This window comes from Stylophora pistillata, chromosome 3, assembly GCF_964205215.1.
Source record: "Stylophora pistillata chromosome 3, jaStyPist1.2, whole genome shotgun sequence".
NCBI lineage: Eukaryota > Metazoa > Cnidaria > Anthozoa > Scleractinia > Pocilloporidae > Stylophora > Stylophora pistillata.
In genome coordinates this window covers 2545600-2552289 of record NC_142521.1, presented here as the reverse complement: position 1 = coordinate 2552289, position 6690 = coordinate 2545600, and the positions used below count along the sequence as shown (strand labels likewise).

The 6690-nt window shown below is 38.5% G+C and overlaps 1 pseudogene; it reads right to left on the bottom strand.

The window, feature by feature from the left end:
• Positions 1-3875: 3875 nt before the first annotated feature.
• Positions 3876-6586, bottom strand: LOC111327768 (E3 ubiquitin-protein ligase TRIM71-like; annotated as a pseudogene).
• Positions 6587-6690: the final 104 nt, after the last annotated feature.

Here is a 6690-nt window from a genome sequence, read left to right as displayed (position 1 = left end):
TCATTACCGAGTTGAGATACGTTTGCCACTCGTGTTTTGATCAAGACGAGTTTGAACCTAAATTGCTAGAAACAGTTGTATGCTGGTTCATGCTAATGAATCTGCCGGCGTAGTTAAAGTTGTGATGATTGTGATGGTAAATTAATCGGTATAAACCATCACTCTAGTTTTCTAAGAATCATAAAAAACAACAGTGACGCCATTCACGACCTGTCTGGACCTGCCTGGCGACACCTGTGAAGCCTCGACGCAATTTTTTTTTTAGTCCTTGCATGCGATACAAGCTGTTCAACATTTTCCGATGATTTTCCGTGCATACCTCCTTTGTCCTTGCTGATAATGTTTTTAGCCGGAAGACTCGGAGGAGTTTGCGAACAACTTGAAAAACGAGGTTCAAAAATGAAATTATAGCTAACTTTGATGCATAATGACAATATCGTCATGTAGACTTACGCTGAAACTCAAAATACATTTTCTTAAAATCGTTTTCACAAGAGTACAAAAATTATCAGTCCATCTAATACTGTTAATTAATTGGTTTATTCGAAGGTTACTATAGTAAAAGTGGAGATTTCTATCTCTTTTGTCAGCGGATTCCTTTAGTAGCCAGATCTTCCTTGACCTTCCGAAGATAATCTGGGTCTGGATACCCAAACCTTGCCGCAAAAAAAAAAATGCAGCTGTTTTTTTTTAACTTTTTCCATCATGACGATGGGGAACCAAAGGGTAGGTTGGTTCAGACGGTGGATTTCGACAACTTCCAGACATCTCCACCTCTTGGTTATCATATAGTTGAAAAGAAAAGCTTCTTTATCATCCCAGAAGTAGCAAGATGCCATACAGCATATTGATAGATTTGAAACATTAGCATGATACTATACTTTGAGTGGTTAAATAATGTGTCCCCGATAACATGTACACATACGAAGCAAATTTACAGAGAAAATAGGTTGAAAAAATGTCTTTAATAACAATAGAGGCGCAGATTCCGAGAGTTAATTAACCGCTGTGATATTTGATCATGAGTTGCACGATCCATATCCTACTTTTGATGAGCTGTCACATAAATGCAATACAAATTAACACGTTCCCGTTTTCACTGCTTGAATAATAAAAAACAAACAAACAAACAAACAACAACAACAAAAAACACGTATGTTCCCTTACCCTCGGCACCCCCCTCGTCTACTGGTTTTGTGATGAATTCCATTCCATACTATCTGGTTCGGAAGACCTGTAGTACCAGAAGTTACAATCATAAGTAAAAACCAAACGTGCATCAAAGGCTCTCTTCAGAAGCTGTAACACCTCTTTACCTACCTCCGTACTGGGGAGATATACTTGGCGTTTTGTACCTCGATAACGAACTCCTGGATTACGATGTTCCGAGCCTTGAATTACGGATTGAAAGTCATACTCAATGACAACTGTACCATAACCTGAAAAAAAGGCGCAGTAACGCAAATGACACACAAAACACGGATCGAATTACACCATCTGAATCTGAAAGGATTGCATGAAAAAGTACCCTGCTATTCAATTCTTGGATGGAGGCCAAAGTCGACGATCGAGGTATCTGAGTTGCAACTGAAAGTCTTTTGTTTGCTGTTGCTGTTCTTTGTTGTAGCAGTTTTTGTGTGCTTTTTGTTTATTTGTTCGTTTTTTTTGTCGTTGTTGTTCAATGGAAAAATTCCCAAGTGTGTTTTAGGAAGCAAGAATAATCACCGTTCTCCATGAGACAAGTTTTCTTGATTTTTTACAGAAGTAAAAGATACATTTAAAGTTTTCACGCTCCAGACAGGTTTCTGCACACATTATATAGAAAGCATTTACGTCTGTTGCAGGCCTCACTCCGATCCAGCGTTTCTTTATTATTCCTGATAATTCACTGGTATCTATTCATTCTCTCAGATTGAAAGAGTTATTTTCCGAATAAAAATACCACCCAAATGCTTAACTCAGGAGACAATTCCGGGTTGGGATCGCTCTTAGACTCAGAGTCTAGATGGTTAATCAGTGAGCAACTGCATCTCTAAGTCACAGCCTCAAATGCATTTGCTGCAATTTTATAGGGTAGCCGTGAGATTTACCTTTGCGCTTTTGCGCTTATTATAAAACATCACTGAGAATAACAGCCAGCTATGTTGTGAAACTCGGCAAAGTGTACCTTCATAGCCAGGAACACTTTGGGATTCAAGGTAATGCGTCATCTCTCCAGTTGGCTGGTTTCGTTTCACGACATCTTCAAATTCAAAACATACCGGGCACTTGTTGTACTTATGTTTGTCCCGGGTCTCCGGAATGCATGGTCCACGGAAAGAATGGTTACAATGCAACGCTCGTGGATTTGTCAATGAGTCAAGACAAATAGGACGAGAACCTTCGCGAGATGAAAAACAAGGAATGAGTAACTGAGAGGTAGGAAAAGCATATACAATTGTACATAGGCCACTTGAAGAAGTAAGTTATATGATCCATTCATTACGCCGGCTGGCTCACTCAATATTGGGTGGTCAGGCACACAAAAAATGTTACCAAAAACCGCTATTGTTATTTTCTCTTCATACAAAGCTGCTGCTCTTTAAGCCTTTTGTTTTTGTGAAGTCTTGGTGGCTGAACTCCCTGTCAGCTCTCCTACCTTTTTCCTACATACATACATACATACATCCTTTATTTGGTAAAGCAGGTTGAGGAAATGGCAGCTAATGCTGATGTGAACCTGCTATCTACTAATAAACAGCTAAAAATATATACGTCTCCTAGTATGAATAATCATACGTATCAATAATACATTATATATACGGGTAGGATAAGTAAGTAAATATATATATATATGTATATATATATTAGTATCAGTCAAATTAACTCAAACAATGCATTTAAAGGAAAATAAATACAAAGATAAAATTTACATTAAAAAATTTTAGATAAATAATAATTGTAATAATAATAATAAGATAACAGGATGGCAAACTAGATATCAGTAGTACTTAAATTCGTCACTGATATTGTTGGTAGCAGTGGAGTTTGAACCGAAATTAATTTGGTCAATGTATTTATAGAATTTCTTAATACTAGCCTTAAAAGAAGAGTAACTAGGCTTAGACTTTAACTGACTAGGTAGGCAATTCCAGACAATACTAGCGCGATGAGTGAAAGAATTGTGCAGGGCTTTGGATTTAGGACATTTAAGAGCAAATCTTAAGTTATCTCTTAAATTGTATGAGGTCTGGTGCTTTGTAAATAAACTGTTTATGTTATCAGGAGCTAGGTTGTGAAAGGCCTGGTATGCAATACAGGCAAGTCTTCTCTTATACATGTGATGTATAGATGTCCATTTTGCTATGCTAAGAACTTCATGTTTTGGGATATTTGTGCTGATCTTGTGAATCAGTCTGGAAGCACGGATGTGGTCGGCTAACAAGTTGGAAGATCCCCACAAAGATATACAATAGGTTACGCTTGGCAGAATACCTTTGAAGTAAATAGAATCCAGAGTGGATCGGTTGAAGGTCCTCATCTGTTTAAGCTTAGAAATCTTTGCATTGAAGTTTGAGTTCACCATTTTAATATGAAGAGACCAATTAAGCTTGTTGTCAAGTTTGACTCCTAAGCAAGATGAGCTGAAAACACAGTTGATTGGTTTATCGTCTATAGTGATTTGTCTAATTGGGCCGATGAATGGTATTTTTGAGATAAACATGACTTCAGACTTGGCTGGATGGATGAACATGGAGTTTAATTTAGACCAGGTAAATAGTTGATGCAAGAGAATTTGAAATTGGGTTGAAATAGAGTCAATAGAGTTTCCAATGATGTAGGCAGTGGAGTCATCGGCGAACATTTCTATCTTTGAGTCAACAGACAAAGGTAGGTCATTTGTCCAGTTTAACAGCTCTCAAATTGTTTGTTAAGCTTGAAGAACTCGTTTCATCCACCAAAGATCCCGATGCACCCGAGGACATTCTAGTATAGCTAAAGGAACCAACAATGGGCAATTTCCCCGAATAGTTAGGTTTCGGCTCGTTTTCTCTAAAAACAAAAAATCAATGAATTGAAATTCGTAAGAGTTATTAGCTTAATAGACAAACCGACCCTAACCTGACCATTGATGTAGAACAGCTTAAGGAATGCATTGATTTTCAAATTCGTGATAGACTTCACTGTCTTTTAAATTCAATTTCGAAAAATAAGCGTTACATCGCCTTAACTTCCCTTGTGGTAATGATCCTGAATTCCATCGAAACTACCTAGAGCTTCATTCACTTCTAAAACCGAAAAAGGTGACTTAAACATGTAAAAAATGTCCTCATAATAGAACGGAAATTGTAAAAAATATATAAACACTTCTTTCTATTTTAAACCGATGCTGACCCAATGCACTTGCTAACTGCGGTTTTAAAAATGTTTTATCGACCTTAACCATTCCTACAGCTGTAGCTCGCGACCGGTTCATCATTCAGTATTCAATTTCTGAATTGATTTGAAACTTCAAATTACTAGATGCGACTGATGAAGTTAAATAGGTTGATGATGGTTTTCTTAAAAACAAGAATTCTTGACAAAGTATATCAAAATGAAAACAGCTTAAAAAAAATATGACAGCCTCGATGATATAACTAGGCTGAAGTCTGTTACCCTTAATTAATTAATTAATTAGCGAAAAAAGATCCCGAGAAGTATAACCGTCTAACCGTACACAAGTTACTTACTTCTAGACCTATTTTCGCTCCTCACTGTCAGCATGAAAGGACTGCCTTTCATTAAGTTCCCTGAAACTTTGACAGAAACGGTAAATTCACCGGGGCTAGTTGGTCTGTAGTGGACAGAATAATGACCATCCAACTCGTCTCTTACAGTGGTTTTGATGACGATGTTTGATGGCAACACTGAGTTTATTTCAACTTCCATACTGTCAATTTCGCTGTAAGTTGTCGTTCCTCGTGAGTTCTTTGTGGTGACTGTGAAACTGCAATCCTCGTCTTTGACACCTTCGGTGAGACCCCTGCCATGGGCTTCTGACAAAAAAAGGCGCGGTTGTGCTAGATACTAACTTTCCGGGTGCATCCTTCAAGTGCGATACGTCCTTTGGGAGATACCTAACATCAGTATATTCCAGCACTGACATAAAGTCGAAAGGAATTGAAAGTTCTTGGAGCCTCCGCTCAACAATTGCTTTTACATTCAAAATTTCTGGAAGATTTCTTCGGACGAGGACGTCCTCACAGAATGCCAATCCACGCTCTATTTCCGCCAGCTTTTCATTTAAACTGGTCAGTTTCTCGGCGAATGCATCTTGAACACCTGCTCTCTCCCTCGCTAGCCTTTCCGTCACGCTTGATTCGTGCTGGCGAATTAACATTATGCAATGCTCGGTAAGCCTATGCACTTCATTTGTCGCCTGATCGATGCTGTTGTTTACTTTCACTCTTTGTGTTTCCACCAAGGTCTTGTGTGTGTTTAAACATAAGCGGTTTCTTTTAACTTCTTGAAGTTTGGCATCGATTCACACTTATTTTTTTCAATTCCTTTCTCAATTGAGATGTAGTCGTGATCTCGATGCTCTAATAGGACGCAGTCACGACAAACACATACGGAGCATTCTTCATAGAAATACTTGATCTTTTTTTTCTTCTCGTCTTCGTTGTGTTGTTCACCAAGGCTATAGTTGGCCCTTCGAGCGAAATCTTGCGCGTCGCTAGACTCGAACTTACCCACTTCTTTAATGCGATGATCGCTGAAACTTTTCCAGTTCTTGTGAAACATAGCACACGTATCACATAAGAAACAGTTGCAGTCAGAACAGTAAAATTTCAATGGCTTACTCTCGTCGCAGTTGCTACAATGGGGAAACTCTTCTCGTCCATTTGAAGTGGTGCCCCCCACGTGGAAACGCTTGTAACATTTTTCGAATTTAAAGAGGTCCGTTGCTTTTAAACATATCCGTCTAAACTTGGCAAATGTAATGACTTTATGTTACTCTTCTCTAGGCCTGTTGTGTCACTGTATGGAATTTCGTGAAATGGTTCATGCCAAAAGTTGGAAAAATCCGAGGGCAAGTCTATTGCGAGTCTTGTTTTGAAGCTAGTTTATAGTGAATCTCAGAGTTTTGGTAGTGAGTGGCATCAAGTTGCCTCAAAACATTTAGCTCTAGCTTACGCGTAGCCGTCCCCTCAAGGAAAAACATAAAGGAGGGAACGTCCACGAAAACCTTACACGAATCGTAAGTTATACGAAGTCACTCTCTTGCATGAAAATATATTATGAATATTTATTGCATAACAGTTTCGTCCATTCTTTCGTGAGTTCTGATTGGTGGTTTTCTTTTAAATTAACGAACAATATGGTGAACAGAGTTGCCTTCATGGTCAACTTTACGAACAACAGTGATCTACGACGAGGTTCTAAGGAAAGTTCGGGATAGAGAAATTTCAAGAAGAACAGCAGAAAGACATAGATACATTTTTCGTAGGTAATTACGTCTCCGTTTCGTTACCAATTGGCTACGGAAAATCTTTAATTTATCATCTAGCCGCGCCGGTGATCGATCGCGTCTCTTGACCCTCTCTTCTCTAGAAGAAACCATTCACTATATGATGAGCTAGTTATTTCCTGTAACGTTCCTTTAGACTGAAAAATTAGTCGCTCTTTCTTCACACTTTCAGCGTAACCGCCTCTTAAAGAGATCTG